A 21,648-nucleotide genomic window follows, 5' to 3' on the forward strand; every position below is an offset into this window, starting at 1 on the left:
TAAACAAATACTTTGTGTGCCCCTTGCCCAGCTGCCAGGGAAGCAATGGGCTTACAGATATGATTGAATGTTTAAGCTTCCCCCCAAAAAAATCTGCTTCTTTTTGAGTTAAGACACCTGTATTTATTCCTATCTGGATTGGACAAATTTTCTATATATCTGAACTAATAGGGCTATTTCTACTTGTAGGGTGGAATGGGGACTGAAAGAAGTCTCCCAGCAGAGGTGGTGGAGACCGAGACTGTGTCTGAATTCAATAAAGTATGGGATAGGCACTTAGCGAGAGAAAGAGATAATAGTTACTGCGGATGAGCAAACTGGATGGGCCATTTGGCCTTTATCTGCCATCATGTTTCTATGTAAAAGGATCTATCAGCAAGCTGTCATTCCACATCGAGACCCCCAAACTATAAAAAGTGCACAAATTTATATGCACAAATTTCATCACACAACTAATTTGCATGTACAATTTAATTAAACATTTAGCTCCAATAATTGGGATTTTAATGAGCAATTGGCATTAATTAGTTTTAACTAAAAGTTATAGGGCTCATAATAAAAAAAAAAGTATAAAAAGTGGCCTAAATGGGTACTTGGACAATCAAAAAGCCTGATCGTCCAAGTACCCATAATCAAAGCTGGTTTTAGATATATCTAAAACCAGCTTAGGCCTTTCCCCTGCCTCTAAACGCATAGAGCAAAAAGAGGCATTTTTAGAGGAGGGGAAAGGGCGGGAGGTGGGCAGACCTAGACCTAGGCGTACAGCAGGTATAACCAAAACTTTAGGCAGGTTGCATAGTCGGCACTTATACGTTTTGACTTAGACCAAGTCAAAACAGGTATAAGTGCTGAAAAAGGGGCTGCTGAGCTGATCGCTGCAGCTCATTGGTCGTAGCAACCTGCCTATCGCTGCCAGCAATGGTGATCGCTCACCCCCCTTCGAAACGCGGCACTTCGGGGTGAGCATTGCGGCATTTTGACAGACATTTTGACAGACATTGGTTACAGAATCCAGCTTTTAGGCAAAGGACTAGCTCCTCCTTCGCCTAAAAGCCCTTGTTTTGGGCATTTGGGACTTAGCCTTTTGGTAGGTTGATTATATGGTGTAAGTTTAGACGTAGTGGTGGTCTGGGCGTTTAAACAGCTGAACGTAGAGGCAGGCCGTTATCAAAAAAAACCCTTCCTTTTGGACGTAAGGAAAGGAAATAAAGACCACACTTTTCAAGAAATTCCTGAAGCAGCAATAACATCACGACCTCTTAGTAACATTAAAACTGACGCTCGATCTACCCATTACTGCACTAATTAATAACAAAAGAACCTCCACTTTGACCACCTATCAACTCTACTACAAACCACCTCACCCTCAACAACCCGCTAAATGTCTATAAGATCTACAACCTACCTCTCTAGCTAATCATTGTAACTCTGTTTTTAAATTAACCTTTTGTAATCCGCCTTGAACCGCAAGGTAATGGCGGAATAGAAATCCCTAATGTAATGTAATGTAATGTAATAATGGACATTTTCCCTGCTTCTACTTTCAACGTTTAAGACCTTAGGCCAAAAGGGGACTTAGACATTTTTTTTAAATTATGCCCCTCCACGTGCATAAATTTAGGACCTACACCTAAACTTTACACATAGGTCAAAAGGATACATGTGCTTTGGAGGGTCATGGGTGGATTGGGGGGCGTTCCTTGGATTTACACACTTAGTTATAGAATAAGGGGGAGTCGCACCTAATTTAGGTGTGAGGATTTGGACCATGTTTCAGTTGGTGCAAATGGATGTGCCTAAAGTTAGGCATGATTTCCGAGCGTAAGTGCTATTCTATAAGCTGTGCCTAACTTTAAGCGCCATTTATAGAATAGTGTTGAGCGTATGCTCGCTGTGTTTCATATTCATCACAACTGTTCCTCATTTATCCACTAGCTTAATGACAATGTCATTGCTACTCCGAAGCTCAGTCAAGGCACAATTCTCTTCTTTTGATAAATTATTAAAAAAAAAAAAAACCAACCCAACAACTTTAGGGGTCTTTTACTAGGCTGTGGTAGGATATGGCCTTAGCATGGGCTTACACAGCTCTTTCCCATGTGCTAATGCTATAGGAGCCAACTTTTCAAAATTAATGGGGGTGCTAATTACCCCTCCCTGGACACAGTCAAGGAGTTCGCTCAGTACACACATGCCAAAACTAACATGGAACGTGTTGGTGCAGCCCACATTAACATTTTTGCTGTGCTAAGCAGGTGATAGCGCTTAACGCTGCTTAGTAGAAGGACCCGTAAAGTTTCTCGATATCTCTGAATACTCTGATATGTGCAAATCAGCAGATCTAGGGAGACAGGAGGAACCCAGCATTAGTCAGTTCTGATAACTGATAAACCGGAGACTAATGCAGAGGACTTAGGGAAAAGTGTGCATCTAGTGAATATTTAAAGATTGATTCTAATTTGGAAAGCATTATACAGGATATCACTGTAGATATAAAAGAAAGTTATTTGTCCAAAAATCTAATTTATGTATCTGTCATGTCTGTCAAATGTGTGTGACCTAGAAAAAGGGTTTGATGTTTTATTTTCATTTTTTTGAGTTGGCCCCATTCGGCTATCCATCACCTCCATACTGCAGCTGAAACACTGCTGCTGCACAGATCCATTACAGGCTTGTTCCTGAGGTCTGCAGACCTTAGTATGCTATTTTAAGGTAAGATTTGTCTGGTTTTAAGCCATTTTATTTATTTATTGGGATATTTTTTAACCACCTATATGAAGAGATTCACCCAAGGCAGTGTACATATTTTAAGTTTGTCTTTGGGGTGTTTGGGTTTGTTTTTAATCTTGATCTTTTTATTTCACTATTTCTGCTTTAGAGCTTTTTAGTCTTCTTAACTCTATAATTATTTCTCAATTCAGTTGTAAATTGATTTTTTTTTTCTTTATCCTTTTGTTTTGGCTTTAACTTTAATCATTAATGTCTGTAAGTCTCTTTTTATACATATTTGAGGCTTTCTTAGAGGAGCCAGGGTAATTTGGCAAGAATTATTGTTAATACTATTTTTGTTGTTAGCCTCTGAAGCAGGACTGGCATTGGGAGGAGAGGGGAGGAGGGGCAAACAGGGCAGCTGCCTGGGCCCCAAGGCTTCAGGGAGCCCTGCAATTTGGGCATCTCACAGCTACCATCAGCCCATCCTTAGGACCCAGTCCCGCTAAACTGGCATCAGCTTTTAATTATTGGAGCATGATGTGTGAATAAAGTCTACTGTTAATCTTCTCACTGGCTAGCTTTCTGTTTGTCTTCCACATTGGATTTTGCTAGTCAATTGCCTTGTTGTTTTTTTGGGACCCTAAATATAATTTAGGGCCATGTTTTCTAAGCCGTGCTATGCTGATAGCACAAGTGTTACCATGTATTAAAGAACATGCATCAACACTAACGCTTAACATGTATTAAAACAGCCAGTGTAGTAAGGGGCTGATTCTATAAATGGTCATCTTAACTGCAGGCAGAGGTATGTGCCCTACCGTCATCTGGTAGCCAATCGGGACGAATGTTTAAAAAAAAGATTCCCCGAGGCAAGACGCCTACACTGTTGGCATTTGTTCTGGGTCTAGGGAGATGGGTTGGGACACGAGCTTGCCCAAGACTGGACATGGGTGTGGTTTCACCCGGAAGTGGCCTTGGGCAAGCTTAAGCGGCCCTAAGCATCTCCCTACAGCTGCGATAGATGCCTGAAATGTATGCTAACAGTAGACATGGCCGGCTGGGCTGATCATGGCAAGGAAATCCTAATCAGTTGAGTTGGCAGGACTCCTTGATGCCGTGGCTTTGGGGAGTCCTTCCAGATCAGCTGATCAAGAGAAAATTGCCCTGCCACGCTCAGCTGATCCAGCTGTGGCAGGAGGTACACTGACAAGTTCCCCCCAAATCGGTATGAGGATTGCCCACTCCCTTGTGCCGCTGACCTTCCAAATAGCCAACACCTGCAAATTTGAGAATGGCAAGAGGGATGCCCACTTCCACTTCCACCAACCCTTTTAATCCCCCAAACCCTACCCCATTGAAGACTGGCAGGAGGGATGTCCACTTCTTCCTGCTGACACCCCCCAGTGCCCCCAATTCCCCCCATTGAAGACAGTCAGAAGGGATGCCCACTCCCTCTTGCTGACACCCTCAGAGCCCTCAATACCCCCAAACCTCCAGACCCCCCAACCCGTACCCCTAAGCTCATCCTGACACCCACTACCTTTTTCAAATAAAGGCTGGTCAGAGAGATAGAAACATGACGGCAGATAAAGGCCAAATGGCCCATCTAGTCTGCCCATCCCTTCGGTCATCAGGCCCAGCTCTTCAAAATTGGAGTCTTAGGCCATGTCCATTGCATCCCAGGATGCACCAAGAAGGAGGCCTAAGGCCTTGAGCATCTGAGCCAATCAGGGCCTTAGGAAGGGGAAGGCCCACCATTTTGAAGAAGCCGGCCAGCCTTTCTTGGGGTAGGCTTAGGTGTGTGGGGTTAGGGTCTGGAGATTTGGGTGTGCTGGGGTAGGGGTTCTGGAGGTTTGGGGGTGTCGGGGGTCATGAGGTTTGGGGGGTTTCAGGGGTTGGGGTGACAGGTATTCCAGGGGTATCAGCAGGAGGGTGTGGGCATCCCTCCTGACAATCTTCAACAGGGGGGTTCAGAGGATCAAAGAGGCCGGTGGCAGGAGGGAGTGGGTATCCCTCTTGATATTCTCAGATGTGAGGGGGTGTTGGCTGTTCAGGAGGGTCAGCAGTAGGAGGGAGTGGGCATCTGTTCTGCCAATTTTGAGGATGCTGGTCATGTGGTCCCCTGCCACAGTTGGCTCAGCTAATTACAGCAGGGGTATTTTCCCCTTGATCAGCTGAGCCAGCAGGGCTCCCCGAAGCTGTGGCTTCAGGGAGTACTGCCAGCTCAGCTGATCAGAGATTCCCTTACCGCGATCAGCCCAGCCACATTTGTGTGGCACCAGTGACATGGGTGCCTGGTTAGTGAATCAGGGGGTAAGGCGTCTGTTTTATTAAGACAGACGCAATTATGTATGGGACTCTGGTACACGATTCTCAGCCACTTCTTAGGCAGTCACCGAGACTGGCATCCTATACAGAATCAGCCCTCTAATGCACTAGCTTCTTAACTTTGGATTCTATAGATACTGGCCAGATCTGGGCGTGCTTTCAAAATGTATATGCAACTTAATTGGCTAATGATCTGTTAATCATCAATAATTAGATGCTAACAACCAATTATTGATGTTAATTGGCACCAATTAGTATTTGTACATACCTCAGGCTGCATTCTATTCTATAACGCTGGATTCCTAAATCTTTTAGCAAGCAGCCCAAAAGGAGGCATGGCCATGGTAGGTCAAGGGTGTTCCAAAATGTTGCATGCCCAACTTGGGCACCAGTATTTACACCAGGTTTGAGCAGGCATAAGTCTGGTGCCCAGAGTTTAGCACAAGAATCGGTATTAAGTGCTATTCTATAAAGGGTGTGCACCATTTAACAGAATAGCGCTTGGTGCTGATCTTTTCTGGTGCCCGTGTGAGCACCATGTATAGAATTTCCCCCTTATCATCTAAATGGGACATATATGGGCATGACCAGGGAACAGCCAATAGCACTGCTATACTATAGATACCATCATCGCTTGGACAGGGGCTGCTATTTTGAACTTGGAGCCAGGCTAGCAGAACGTGGAGGAGTCCTGCCCACTTTGGATGGTCTCTGGGTAAATCCCAGGAGTCTAGGGGGCTCCAGGGGGGAGAGAGGGTGTTGAGTGAGGGCACGATGGGGATCAGGTGAGGAGTCTTGGGATTTATTAACTGCCTTTATGAAGAGATTCACCCAAGGTGGTGTCATGATTTGGTAATATTTATGGGCATATAGTAACCCACCGCCCTTTTATGATATGTGAATTATTTCATTGCCTATTAAAGTATATCTTTAATTGATTGCTTTTATTGATTTTTAAACTGTCTGACATTTGCTCCATTTGTTACATTTTCAAAAAGCAAATGATGTCTGGCTTTTGTCTGTGATAAGATCAGAAGTTATGTATCTTGCATTAAAATATTTAAATCAACCAGCAGTACAAAATTTTCATTAGCAATCCCTACGTTGACCATGTGAAACGGAGAATAAAAATCAATATTCTCATTTGCAGGATTTAGTAAATTTAAAGCTGTAAGCTGAGCATCTCTCCTGAAAAGCAGGGCATCTTGAGTGCCAGCAAATTCATTTTCAAATAGCAAAGGCTTGTATTCCTTTTACTGAGCCATAACTCTGCTGGATAGAACACTGCAAGCTCCGCCTTTAAAGGCTTACTCAGAAATACAACTTTCCACATATCCTCTAGGAATCAAAACCTCCAGCTTCTTTTCCTGTTTGCTTAAGTTTTGTGGTCTGTGATCAACATTTGTGTAGATATGGGTTATTAGTCTAACAGTGAGACATTGTTAGAAAACAACGTTATCAATGTCTGTGATTTACTATATGCTTTAAGCGTGGATACTTACAATACAAGCTATAAGGATCAAATATTGGTCTGAAGTTGCTATGATCGGGCTCTTCCTGGTAGGTACACGTTTCTCTTTTATTGTATGGATACGTTTGTTTGTCTTTTTATTGTAGCAAATAGTAATAAGCAGAAAGAAAGGAGACAGGGGCTTTCTGGTTTATTACTTTGGCAGATGATGAAAACTGTGGCATATTCTCTGTACATTTTATGGAAATATGGCTAACAGCTGTGCTGCCAGCAATTCACGTTGATCTTTCCTGTTCAGATAAGGTAGTCAAGTGACACTGTTACTAGCCAGGTCCTAGAGCTATAGAAAAACATCATTCATTTAAAAAGAGCATAAACAGCACTAGCAAAACAACCCTTAAACTGTATATCAGACTTCTACTGAAACACTGTAGTAGCTCTTGCTTTGTTTTCACTTGAAGGAATCTGAGTAGATAAATAAGAAAATTGCCGTTTAGCTGGCTAACTACAGAGCTAATCCACCTTAACAATGATCTCTTCTTTAGGACTACACTGTGGGTTTAAATTACCATATGAACCAAAAAAAAACCAAACCTGGTCTGCTGGGTAAAATTCTGGGCAATCTTTTTTTTCTCTCTCTCCTTTTTTTAAAAATGGATTTTCATTCACTTCACTCTCTGCATTGTCTAATCCTGTCAAATGTGCTCCACCTGCTGTGGACATAATGGATACTGCACATAAGGGGTACAAGCAGGGAGTGAAACAGGCACATTCTGACCATTATGTGGCACAAGTTGGTGTTCTCGCGTTGTGAAACATTTTCTGTTATTTCTAGCACTCTGCAGAAGTTTTGTTGAGTCATTTTGACATGATTTGTGCAGATGAGTTAAGCTGCCTTCGAGAATTACAATAACATTAAAAATGCTAACTTATTCTATAATTTCCACATTAATTTTGCATGCTGTGCTCTCAGTTGGCTTCTGCATTACGTATATACATACATTCAGGGCTTAATTTGTGGGGGAACAGCCTGGAACAGAGTTCCGCAGCTTTTTTTTATTTTCAGACTCCAGAAAAGCAAGGGCGTTCTGCTCTAGCCTCTCTCTTCCAAGCAACCTTTAGGGAAGAAGAGGATAGGTTGTGAGTCTGGAGTAGAGCAGAGAACAGTTACTCTAATTTCCAATCCATCCCCTCTTCTCCTGACCAACCCAAGCCTTTCCCAGCTGAACTTCCCTTTTATCTGCAAATTAAACCCTGCATACATTTAGATGAAATCACAATATCACAACACGTAACATATAGCATGTGCTAGTGGGATCCTGGTATATTACATTACATTACATTAGTGAATTCTATTCCGCCATTACCTTGCGGTTCAAAGCGGATTACATCCAAACTAAAACAAGAATTACATTTCAACTTTGAAGTAATAGATTAAACGATGAGATAAAATTTTAAGGGAGAATTATGGGTTTTAGATAATGTTTGGTAACTAGAAAAATTAGAGAGTACTAAGGGTTTCTAGAGTGTTGGATGTTGGGTTAGGATTGTTGTGCTGGATATATAGATATGAGATATCATGAATAACACTGTTACCAACTTGACTGGTTGGATAAAGATATTACCGCTCAGTTTATAGATCTGTAATAATACAGAACAAAGAATACATATAGGTTTTCTTTCTTAATTTTTTTCTATCCTAAAGGGCCTTTTTACTGAAATGCATCCAAATCTAAGCTTAATGAGTTTTAATGCTTGAGTTTCCCACATACTAAGCACAGATTTAACAGCAGTATTTAGCACTTTTAAAATTATTTTTTGTTTTTAGTAGGTCCTTTACTAATTTTTTTCATTAGCTTATGGGACTTGCAAAAAAAAAAAATGTACACATGATCACTCGGGGGCCTGTTTCTATAAATGGTGCCAAAGTGCACCTACATTGTAGCCACCGCTCCTCGTGGTTGTCAATCAACCATTAGGTGCTAGCTGTAGAATTGTGCCTAGCGGTGCCTATGTGGACTTGAGCATCGCTAGGCATCCTTGAGGTAGGTGCCAGTTTATTAGGCCAGGTTTTACTTGGCCTATCGATGCCTATCTCGGATGCCTTGCGATGCCTAAGTCAACCACGCCTATTCTCCGCCCCTTACCATGCCTACTTTTAAGATGTGTTGTTAGGTATCGGAGGATTAAGCCAAGGGAACCTGTCACCAGGAGTGGGATCCCTAGGATAGTAGACTTGGGGGTGAGTCAGTAGAGTGGGCAGACCTGATGGACTATGGCCCTTATCTGCCGTCATCTTCTATGTTTCTATGTTAGGCGTCGCTTGATGCCACTCTGAGTTCTGCGGGAAACTCTTAATTGTTGGTTTTTTTATTTAGCAATTAACGTCAATGGCATTTAAGCTAATTGAAACAATCTGGGTTGCGCGTGGATTTTAATTAGGCGTTGCTATACATCTGCAATTAGAGCACCTAGTGGTGCCTAACTAGGGCATACTTTATAGAATCTGGCTATTACTGCCTCCATTTTAGGAGGGTCTAAGTACTCCCACATTAAGAGCTACTCTTACTAATGTGTGCTAATGATTTAAGTATGAACTAAAGGCCATATTCTTTAATTGTCATCTAAAAAATTGGTGCTGACTAGTGTGGCAATAAGCACGATTCTATAAAAGTTATGTGTACCTTATTGAATCACGCTTAGCACTGGTCTGCATAATAACTTTTAGGCTTGCCCATTTTAAGCCAAGGAAAACTTGGCCTAAATATTTGCACCTAAGTTGTTTGCACATCAGCACATAAGTGAAAAACTTGTGCAAAACTGAGAATCATGCCCATGATCTATCCCTAACCATGCCTCCTTTTAGATACGTGCACTGGACATGACACATAGCAATTTGTGTGCATAACATAAGAACATAAGAACATAAGAAATGCCTCCGCTGGGTCAGACCTGAGGTCCATCGCGCCCAGCAGTCCGCTCACGCGGCGGCCCATCAGGTCCAGGACCTGTGCAGTAATCTTTTATCTATACCCCTCTATCCCCTTTTCCAGCAGGAAATTGTCCAATCCTTTCTTAAACCCCAGTACCGTTCGCTGCCCTATAACGTCCTCTGGAAGCGCATTCCAGGTGTCCACTACACGTTGGGTAAAGAAGAACTTCCTGGCATTCGTTTTGAATCTGTCCCCTTTCAACTTTTCCGAATGCCCTCTTGTTTTTTTATGTTCTGAAAGTTTGAAGAATCTGTCCCTCTCTACTCTACAATTAGCATCAATTATGAATTGTTAATTGCCAATTATCAGCACTGATTAGGCCTGTTAATCAACTAAGTTGTGCATGTACATCGGCTACATATACTGATGTATGCACATAACTTTATGCACCATATAAATGGTGATATCATAAACTATTTAATCGTAATACAACTTAAGCTATCTTGGAATATCTAATATGAAATATACATTCAGAAAACATTTTAAAACATCTGTTTTCACAGGCATTTTTATGAGCCAGAACAGAAGTTTTAGATATTGTACAGGTTTTGAATATTGAAAATATATTTGTAAACATCTTGAGAAATATGTATTTGTGTTATATGCATTTTTAGAAGTACAGTTGACTCCGCTTAAGTGTAAGGCCTCCGGACCAGACTGCCACGTGCATTTAAACGGAGTGTGCGCTTAAACGGAGTACCACGTTTCAGTCAGGAAAAATCACAGTACGCTGTAGTCAAATGCAATAAAACTTTTATTCAGCTGGCCACTAGCCGAAGAACAAATTGCTTCTGCTCTTCAACTTTTCTCAAAGTATCATTGTATTTTTCAATGAGACTTATCCCTTTTTCTGCTGCATCAAGTTCTTTGAAAACTGGATCATCAGTCCACTCTGTGGGATGTTTCTTCAGGAATATTTTTGCTTTCGTTTATCCTCCTTCAAGCAAGAGATCAATAAATGACTGTGTTCTCTGTGTTACAAGACTTTCAAATGTCACAGGTTCCATTTCATCTATATGCATGAGACTTGCCCCCTCTTTTACGAAACTGCAATAGCAGTTTCTAGCGTGGGAAGCCGCACTGAATGACCCGCGCTGCTCCCGATGCTCATAGGAACTCAATGAGTGTCGGGAGCAGCGCAGTCCATTTTGCGCAGCTCCAGGCGCTAGAAACTGCTATTGCAGTTTCGTGAAAGGAGGCACTAGTGCTCATTTCTTTTAGTACCCAAATTTGGACACTGTTTATTGAATTTAGCCCAAAAGGGCTAGTGCTCTATATACTTAAACATGCAAAGGATGCTTAAATGTAAGCACCATACTATAGAAAGAGGGAAATAGTGAATATAATTGTTCTCTGTAGAGCTAGTTCTGGTCAGTTATCTCTATGTATATTCAGTGTTGTTCACTAGCAATTGTGGTGCTGGAGCTACATGTTTTTTTAAATGCCGTGGTAAAAAGAAATCCTCTCACTGCTCCAGATGAATATTGGCCCGATATATAATTATTTAATCCTAACCTATATCCAAACTGGAATGAGTTAACCTCTATGATTAGGTATGAACTTTCTTTTATTAAATTGAAATCCCTTTTGAAGACTCATTTTGTTGAGCTAGCTTATGGGGATTACTCTGTTTAGCTATGCTTACTTGTTTTTCTGGTTGCAGAGTCTGACAATATTTAAAGCCAATTCCTTCTTTTACTTATGGAATGAGAGATATATATCCTTAATTTGTGGCATTCCTTTCTCTCTATATTTTTTTATTAATGATTTTTAAACTGTACACCACTATAATCTGCAAGACGGTAACCATGATATGTCAAACTTGAAATAAACAGTAGAATTAAAATCAACAAATGAACTGGCTAAATGGAACCCTAGTAAATATTACTTTAAAACAGTTAAACAAATAGCATCTGAACTTCAACTAGCTTTCTCAGACTGTATTTTCTTTGGAAGGAAATTCTAGAGTGTACAAGTGAAAAGACATCCGATCATAACTTACGAGTACTAATCTACACTCTTTCATTGAAATAACAGAAGATCTTGCTCCTTGATCTCAGTGTCCACAGAGTTGCAAACTTATGTAGGGTCTTTCTTCAGTATTTTGACTCGGCACCATTTATTTATTGGGTCTTTATTAACCACTTTTTCATGAAGAGATTCACCTTAAGCAGTTTACAATACATTGAATAGTAACCAAAAACTGGTCTCCGGGACATTTGGAGCATTGAGATTAAGCATCAAATTACTGCGTCTCAATGACCACGAATTTGGTCTTGGAGGATGAGATGTACAGTGTCTGCATCTATGAGACAAACTTGTTTTTTTCTCTTACATAGAGCATTCTGGACCCCTGTTCGTTTACAAAAATTAGATAGCTCTAAGTCTAATAGATGTTGGCATTGTCATCTTGAAGCTGGTACATTGGATCATTTATTGTTTTTATGTCCTCTAATACAGTGGTTCCCAACCCTGTCCTGGAGGAATACCAGGCCAATTGGGTTTTCAGGCTAGCCCTAATGAATATGCATGAAGCAAATTTGCATGCCTATCACTTCCATCATATGAAAATCTCTCTCATGCATATTCATTAGGGCTAGCCTGTAAACCCTATTGGCCTGGTGTTCCTCCAGGACAGGGTTGGGAATCACTGCTCTAATACATAATATTTAGAAATCTATTTGGAATCAAATTAATAACTTACTTGAGAATCCGGTAGCACTTTCATATGATACAACAGTATTTGGTACATCAATGAGGAAAAAGAGTCAAATATCCTCTAAAAACAATAAACTTTTACTCATAATGACAGGAGTTGCCATTCAACAAATTACGAGAAACTGGAAACTAGATTAAGTTATAGTTTTTGGTGGAATTCATTGTGCCATATTTTTAAAATGGAGAAAATATTAGCTATTCAGCAGGGACGCTATAAAAACTTCATTGATGTTTGGGAGCCATTAACAAATTATTGTAAGGATTGATTATAATTAATAATTTTTTTCTTCCCTTTTATTTATTGAAGTATAGGGTGGGGGGAGGGGGAGATTAATTTTTAAAGTATCCGAAATGATAAGGCTATATTGGAGGGAGGGAGGGAGGGAGAAATTATATTAAGAGTTCAATATATGTATGATTAATAAGTAATATTAAAGTATATAAGAATGTATTATAATTTACTTGTTGAAAGTTTTAAAATGAATAAAGAATTTTCAAGAATGGTAATTTGGTACTCTTAAGTATTTTCCCTATCTGTCCCAGCAGGCTCACAACTTGACTGTGACAGTAGAGGGTTACGTGGCTTGCCCAGAGTCACAGGGAGCATGCTGGGATTGTATTCATAACCTCAGGGTGTTGAGACAGCAGCTCTAACCACTAGGTCAGACGTAGAATTTTAAATTGAGCCCTAACTGAAATATCTATCCAGTGTAAAGGTGTAAAAGTGACAGTTTGTTCCTGAAATGAGCATCCATTGAAAAAATGTGCCACTGCATTATAACATACTTCTAATAACAGGTGGTAGATAAAGATCAGTATATCGATCTAGTCTGCCCAATAAGATAGCTAGAGTCATATCTGCCACTCTGCGCAGAACATGCAGGTTACCTCCTCTGTGCCTTTGATTAGGATTGGATCTGCTGCTCCATGCTGATACTGAAGGGAATAGACTTAGTGAATAGGGACAGATTGTTCCACCTCTCCAAGGTAGGGAGAACGAGAGGGCACTCTCTAAAATTGAAAGGGGATAGATTCTGTACGAACATAAGGAAGTTCTTCTTCACCCAGAGAGTGGTAGAGAACTGGAACGCTCTCCCGGAGTCTGTCATAGGGGAAAACACCCTCCAGGGATTCAAGACAAAGTTAGACAAGTTCCTGCTGAACCAGAACATGCACAGGTAGGGCTGGTCTCAGTTAGGGTGCTGGTCTTTGACCTGAGGGCTGCCATGTGAGCAAACTGCTGGGCAAGATGGACCACTGGTCTGATCCAGCAGCTGCAGTTCTTATGTTCTTACCTCTCTATACCTTTTAAGAAGTATGATAGTCTTTTTTTTGTTGTTGTTTGCTTTGATCTCATTCTATTGCTATATAGGGATTCTCTGTGTTTATCTTGCACTTTTATGAATTCTCTCACTGGCTTTGTCCCCACAACATCTACTCAGAGGTCATTCCAGGCATTCACTACCCTTTCCATCCCAAGGTATTTCTGGATGTTGCTTACTGGCCCTCCTCTCAGCTTCCCCATCTTTGAGAAAGATTTGTTTCTTCATTAATACCATTCAAGTATTCAATTGTTTGTATCATATCACCTTGTCTCTCCTCTCTTCTAGGGTACGCACATTCAGATCTTCAAGTCTCTTTTCATATGTCTTCTAGTGCAAACTCCATACCATTTTGATAACCTTCCTCTAAACTGCTTCAAATCTTTTAAATGCAGCCTCCAAAACTGAATGTAGTACTACAAGTGGGGCCTACTAATGACTTATGCTGGGGCATTTTCACTCTTCCCTTCAGCTAGTTATACCTCTCTCTATGCAGCCTAGTATCCTGCTGGCTTTGGCTACAGCCTTCTCACATTGCTTTGCCACCTGAAATCCTCAGATACTATTGCCCCAAGGTCCCTTTCCTGCTCCATGCACATCAGTCTCTCTCCTCCCAGTCTATTCTTTGGATTTTTGTACCCAATCTTCAACACCCCACATTTAGTCCATGTATTCAATTTTTGTAGATCACTTCTCATGTTGTCTATTTCCTCTGAGATGTCCACTGTGTTGCAAATGTTTGTGTCATTTGCAAAAAGTATTTGAATGTAGCTTACCTTGAGGTACTACTGGAAAAGATGTATTTATTTATTTATTTTTAAAAATTATATACCATCTACAACTAGGCTGTTTACAAACTACAAACATAAAAACTTAGGGCAATGGTGCGCCCACATCTTGAGTACTGCGTCCAGTATTGGTCACCGTACCTTAAGAAGGATATGGCATTGCTCGAGAGAGTTCAGAGGAGAGCAACACGACTGATTAAGGGGATGGAAAGCCTTTCATATGCTGAGAGATTGGAAAAACTGGGACTCTTTTCCCTAGAAAAGAGAAGATTAAGAGGGGATATGATAGAGACTTACAAGATCATGAAGGGCATAGAGAGAGTAGAGAGGGACAGACTCTTCAAACTTTCAGAGAATAAAAAAACAAGAGGGCATTCGGAAAAGTTGAAAGGAGGCAAATTCAAAACTAATGCTAGGAAATTCTTCTTTACACAACGGGTGGTGGACACCTGGAATACAATTCCAGAGGAAGTTATAGGGCAGAGTACAGTACTGGGGTTTAAGAAAGGTTTGGACAAATTCCTGCTGGAAAAGGGGATAGAGGGGTATAGATAGAAATTTACTGCACAGGTCCTGAACCTGTTGGGCCGCCGCGTGAGCGGACTGCTGGGCGCGATGGACCTCGGGTCTGACCCAGCGGAGGCATTTCTTATGTTCTTATGTTCTTTTATTAAGCCGCGCTAGCGGGGTTAACGCGCGTGACATTTCATCACGCGTTAACCCCTGCGCTGGCCTAAAAACTACCGCCTGCTCAAGGGAGGCACAGTAGTGGCTAGTGCGGCCGTCGGTTTAACGTGCGCTATTTCGCGCGTTAAACTGCTAGCATGGCTTGACAAAAGGAGCCCTTAGGAATAAATATCACAAAGCAAAACCTTAAAAACAACTACTCTTAAAATATCCCATTGGACATTTCACAAAAATGCTGTAGCAAAACAATTGCATTTTCAATAATTTTTAAAATCTTAACCAGTCAGAACACAGCTGTAACTATGCGTTCCATAGCTTAATACCTGCAATACAACATGCAGCAGCTCTTGACAACTTTTGATTTTCAGATCTCAAAACTTTATTAGGCTGATAAGGTACCACCACACTAGTAAAGTACCGTGGTACTTGGTAGTAGACAGTTTGATGAATTACAGAAATCACTTTATGCTGGACTTAATAAAATCGGTAGCCAATGCAATTTCTTCAAAATAGGTGTAATATGGGCTGTTCTTTCAACACACAGAAAAATATCCCGAGGTAAGAGTAAGCAGCAAATCAAAAACCAACCAATCCACTACTCACGTCCAGAGGAGTCAAGAAACTGCTACGACACAATCAACAACAAAGAAGTGGAGAAAAAAGGCTTCAGTAGCTTCTGCACCGCACTAATATAGCAAAAGCTAAGGAATAGCTGAGTGCATCTTAATCACCAGCCAAAAAAACTCTACAAATATAATCCAAATTATAAATTGTCATAAACAGTTCCAACAACTACCAACGGGAAGTTCAGAAAACCACACACTCTCTTCATAAACTGGCAGGGAAAATGAAAAATCACTTAGCTCATCATCTTGCAGCTATTCAGTTCACATCTGCAATCCTGCTGCATAGTAATCCATTCTCAACAGGAGAGCCATGTTTCACAAACGAGGCATTTTCAGGAGAAATTCCAAAAGAGAGTCCAAATATCAGATGTGGTAGTTTCAAAATGGCTGCCATTTTAAGTTACTGCGTCTGATGTTTGGATTCTTTTTGGAATTTCTCCTGAAGACGCCTCATTTGCGAAACAGGGTTCTCCACTTTTTTCTTGTTGATTGTGTCGTAGCAGTTTCTTCACTCCTCTGGACATGAGTAGTGGATTGGTTGTTTTTGCTGTTCTTTCAACACCCATAGCCAACCTTGCTGCTGCATTTTCTACTAACTGTAATGCCCTATTCCTCGTTTTAGAAACACTGAGGTAAAGAGTGTTGCAGTAGTCCAATCTTGATAATACCATCCCTTGCACAATAGGGATGTGATCAAAATAAAAATAAAATGGCAAATTTTTCCTTTTGTCACAAAATTGCTCACAAAAAAGGACTGATCCCTGAGGCACACCTTTCTTTCTTGTAAATGAATTTCATATACCACCACCCCTCTGTCGTCTCTCAGTCAACCAGTTTTTGATCCAATTCACCACATTGGAGCTTACCCCCAGAACACTCAGTTTATTTATATGCCTCCTATGAGAAACACGATCAAAGCTTTGATGAAAGCTAAGTAGACCTCATCCAATGCATGCCCTTGATTTAGCTCTGTGGTTACTCAAACAAATCAATCATATTTGTTTGGTACGATCTTCCTTTGGTGCCTTAGATATTGCAATTTATTTGATTCTAGAAATTTCACTATCCTATCTTTCAGCAGCATCTCTGTGACTAGGGGACACTCCTAAAACCAATAGGAGGAAATATTTTTTCACTCGGAGAATAGTTAATTCTGGAACGTGTTGCCAGTAGTTGTGGTAAGAGCGGATAGCGTAGCTGATTTTAAGAAAGGTTTGGACCATTTCCTGGAGGAAAAGTCCATAGTTTGTTATTGAGACAATCATGGGGGAAGCCACTGCTTGCCCTGGATCGGCAGCATGGAATGTTGCTACTCTTTGGGTTTTGGCCACCATGAGAATGGGCTGCTGGGCTTGATGGACCATTGGTCTGACCCAGTAAGGCTGTTCTTATGTTCTTATGTTCTCCCACTACTGAGATAAGGCTTATCAGCCTGTAATTTCCACCTTCTTTTCAGTTACCACTTTTATGAAGAGACACCAAAAAGAAAAAAATAGAAGCATGCAGTAATCTACATATAGCAGAACCACAGTATGAAGAACTGACTAACTGAATGCAGGCTTAAATTAGCTTTTCTCAGATGTAGCATATGGAGCTTGAGAAAAGTTTTATCTGTGGCAAACAAAATAGAATTATTCATGTCAAAAGAGGAGTCTATTAATATTCCTGAGCATTTCATTTTTGATCCAAATAGAAGTGGGGGGAGAGTGTGGCAGAGTGGTTAAAGTTACAGCCTCAGCACCATAAGGTTGTGGGTTCAAACCCACACTGCCCCCAGTGACCCTAGACAAGTAACCCAATTCCCCCATTGTCCCAGGTATATGAGCCTGCAAGGACAGATAGGGAAAATGTTTGAGTACATGAATAAATTAATATAAACCATTCTGAGCTCCCCTGGGAGAACAGTATAGAAAAATAAAGTGTTTTTCATCTAAACTTATTTGAAATTTACCATACTGATATTTTTAACAGAATCTCTGTTTTTTTTAGTGGATCACCATCCATTTATTCTTCTTTTTCCACTTAGGGCTCCATTTACTAAGCTGTGATAGCGGTTTTAGCGCGCACAGAATTGCCTCTTTAAAGATGCTTTCACTCTTTAGCATCAGCCTCCACCTTTTAACTCCCTGATTCATATGTAGCTTTGAAACAGCTGCAACAACAAAAAAGGAACAAAAGTAGAAGTTTTTAATACCTTCCAAACCAGAGTGGCGCTCAGAATCCAAGAATGGAATGGAAAAGCTCAACGTGGGGAGCGAACCCCTATAGAGTCTTTCACTGAATCTATCATTGCACCAACTATTTTGATAGAAAGGTGATTAAAATGACTTCATAAAAAGCAGTGTGAATTTCTTAAATATCCATAAAGTGTCTGAAATGTCTAACACCTTGTAACTGCAAAAAGTAGTGTAATCAAAAACTTAGCTTCAATGTCCATACAGCGATGGTCCGGCGGGGTTCTGACGTGTTTCGCCGAACTGGCTTCCTCAGAGAACCCGCTGTGCTGTGTGCGACCTCAATTTTAAATCCTCCCTAGTTCAAAGGAAAAAATCTCTTGAAACAGCTTTGAAACAGCTAACACTTCTGAAGTGATCCCCATTCCTAATGTCTTTACCACTCCTCATTTACCGTCCTTTTGTATTAATTTTACTTCGATGTATTTTAAATAACCTCTCCCTCCCTTACTTTCCTTCTGTTCCATGTACGTTAATTTGAATTTGTCCAATATTTTTTTTTTAATATCTGATAAATTGTTTTTATTTATTTATTTTAATTGTTTTCTATAATTTTTTATAATGTATACCGTTTAGATATGTATTTTTATAGACGGTATATCAAAAATAAAGAAACTTAAAACTTGCCACGTGCACTAGACGCTAATGCCAGCATTGAGCTGGCGTTAGTTCTAGCCATGTAGCGCGGGTTTAGCGTGCGCTAAAATTCTGCGTGCGCTAAAAACGCTATCGCAGCTTAGTAAAAGGAGCCCTTAGTAATTACTTTTAAGCAATGATTGGTCATCATAGCAGAAATCAAAAGTTATAGAGAAGGGCATATTATATCACTTGAACTTAAATTGATGTAATTATATGCAGCAACAGGTAGATACATTTTAAAAAGTTTTTGAAAAAGAAAAGAGCCGTATGTGATATCAAAGTTCATTTGCTTAGGAGTAGAGTATTTGTTATTTATTATCACTGTTTCTTTTATCTTTGCAGCTTCCAAAGTCTCCCAGTAGCTTTCTTTGATTTAATAATAATAAATAATAATAATAATAATAATAACAGTTTATATACCGCAGGACCGTGAAGTTCTATGCAGTTTACAATGATTAGAAATGTTACAGATTGAGTGAATAAACAAAATTACAGATTGAGTGAACAAACAAAGTACAGATTTAGCGACAGGTGGTTCTTGCGCTCGGTTGTTAAGGACTAAGATTGAATAGGTTGGTTTTCTAAGTATTTCAGGAATAGATGTATTTTCAGGCATTTCCTGAATTCTCCATAGGTAGTAGGCACAAGCAATTGTTCAAGGTCTTTACCTCATAATGCTGCTTGATGTGCGAGAAGATGTTGATGATGACTTTTAAATTTACAACCTCTAACCGGTGGAGAAACAAAGTTCAGGTGTGAGCTTCGCTTGTGTCTGTTGGTTGAGAAAGAGAAAAGGTCTGTTATGTATTTAGGGGCTAAGCCATAGAGTACCTTGAAGCAAAAACAGCCAAACTTGAATTTCACACGTGCCTTCATCTGTAGCCAGTGTAAGAGTCGATAGGAAGGTGTCACATGATCAAACTTCTTCAATCCACAAAGTAGTCTAACCGCTGTATTTTGAACCAGTTGCAATCTCCGTATGTATTTCTGGGAGAGTGCCAAGTAGGCGATGTTACAATAATCGAGTTGACTCAGAATAAGCGATTGTACTAGAATTCGAAATGATGAGGCATCGAAGTAAGCTCTGATGGACCGAAGTTTCCAGAGGGTATGAAAGATTTTTCTGATCAAGGAGTCCACCTGGTCTTTCATGGTCAGGTTTTGGTCCAGTGTTACACCCAATATCTTCATAGTGGATTGAATTGGATAGCTGAGGTTGTTGAAGCACATTGGTGCTTTAGTGTCGAGTCGATATGGTGCTGCTATGAAAAATTTTGTTTTCTCTGAGTTTAGTTTTAGTCTGAATTCGGTCATCCATTGCTCCATCCGATTTAATATTTCTGTTGCTTTGGTGACAGAGTTGGTGAATGGGATGATTATCGTGAAGTCGTCAGCGTAGCTAAATAGTTTTATCCCCAGCTGGGATAGTTGTGCACCCAGTGAGGACATGTAAACATTGAAGAGAAAGGGGATAGCGGTGATCCTTGTGGCACGCCAGATGGATTGCTCCATGTATCTGAGAGATTGTGATTAAAATGGACTTGGTATGTGCGTGATATAAGGAAACCTCAAAACCAGTTCAGTACTTCTCCTCTGATTCCGATTGCGTCTAGGCATTGTAACAGTTTTCCAAGGTCCACCAAGTCAAAGGCGGAACTCATGTCAAATTGCATGATTAGGGCGTTGAGGCCCTTACTGAACAAGTAGCGCAAATTGTCCAGAATGGCCGCAATTACTGTTTCAGTGCTAACTAGAGGCCTAAAACCAGATTGAGTTTCGTGCAGGAGAGAGAATTGGTCAAGATATTCCATTAGTTGGGTTGACCAGAAAACCTAAAATTGGAAAACCTGTTTGAATTAAAGTATTTCCCATGAATTTGATTGTGCTTGATCAGAAAATAATTTTTTTTAAAATTTTTAAGCCCATCCTGGGGGTCCCTCAAGCCACTCATTACACAAAGCTCTGTTTTTCTTAAAATTTGCTATTATTTTTGCTTAATGGAGCAAATTTATTGGTATTATAGCTATAACTTTATGTTTTCACACTCAGTAATGATACATTGATAGAAAGACATTTTGGCCCTGATTCTGCAAAGTGCACTTTAGGCGCTGTTAAGCGCCGTTTGGACGCTGTTAGGCGCTGTTTGGACGTCCAAGATAGGCATCCTTTGTAGAATCGTGCTCAGCACTGTTAGACGTCTAACTTTTTAGGTGTCTTTTAGAGAATCAGGTTTTAGGTGAGAGCTAGACATCCAAACAATGTCCTTAATGTTATAATTTTTTATTATGACATTATTAGAATGGTAATTTTATGGTGTTTTTCATTATAATTGTGATACTGGAAGTTGGATCTGTTTAATGCTTTTATTTATTTCTCTTCCACGCCCACGCCTATTCCTGTAAGCGTGAGTTTTCCCAGTCCTTTGGATGTCTATATGGATGCCAATTATTGTTCAAGACCTTTAAATGGCTCATTAACTACTTAGTTTGGACGCCTAAGTCCCACTCAGCATTAGACAAGGCGTAGGCGCCCGTTATAGAATCAGGGCCTTTATGTCAAGTCTGCTTTATTGAAAAAGAACAATAAATCAATACAGAAATAAAAACTTCAGAGTCTCCAATATACTTATAGCAAGTAGGATAGGATTCCTTAGAACCCAAGTAATACAATCATGTTCGAGTAATTAGGTGAAGGATTCAGTGAGTGTGATTGAACCTGGGACTGCGGATCCCTTGGCCTACCGGAGTAAATCCAGCCCCGGCCTACACCCAGATAAATTCTTTTTTGTGAGCCCTGGTTGCAGGTGTTCCGACCCGAAGAGCTGGCTGGAGCCTGCAGACTGGCCGCTAGGCGGGACCAGGGTTATACAATCTTCTATTCATTTGGGTAGGCATCATCTCTGCTATTTTATATTTTCTACATTATAAACTTATTGTGATTTTTCCTAAATTTTCAAGAATTTGTAAATGGTCTAGATATACAAATACTCATATGTAATGGTATATGAAATAAATGGAAACATGAACACAATTATTGGGAAGGAGCAGAACTATTCATCAACTAAAGAAAAGGATCTTGAAATCATTATGGATAAATACCTTGAAATCCTTGGTTTAGCACATAGCTGTAG

At 40.3% G+C, this 21,648-nt stretch overlaps 1 protein-coding gene across 3 annotated transcripts in view; it reads left to right on the forward strand.

Annotated features, from left to right (window-relative positions):
- LOC117361387 (zinc finger protein 385B-like) overlaps nucleotides 1-21,648 on the forward strand; it is a 463,954-nt gene that overhangs the window by 166,438 nt on the left and 275,868 nt on the right. Inside the window, exon 1 of one of the 3 annotated variants that reach the window (XM_033946632.1) lies at nucleotides 6,387-6,600. The exons of the other annotated variants lie outside the window; for them this stretch is intronic. The gene's annotated coding sequence lies outside the window, so the exon portion shown is untranslated. Of the gene's footprint in view, nucleotides 1-6,386; nucleotides 6,601-21,648 lie in introns of those variants that run through there. 3 annotated transcript variants of the gene reach the window in all.

Source organism: Geotrypetes seraphini, chromosome 5 (assembly GCF_902459505.1).
Source record: "Geotrypetes seraphini chromosome 5, aGeoSer1.1, whole genome shotgun sequence".
In the NCBI taxonomy this organism is placed as follows: Eukaryota; Metazoa; Chordata; class Amphibia; order Gymnophiona; family Dermophiidae; genus Geotrypetes; species Geotrypetes seraphini.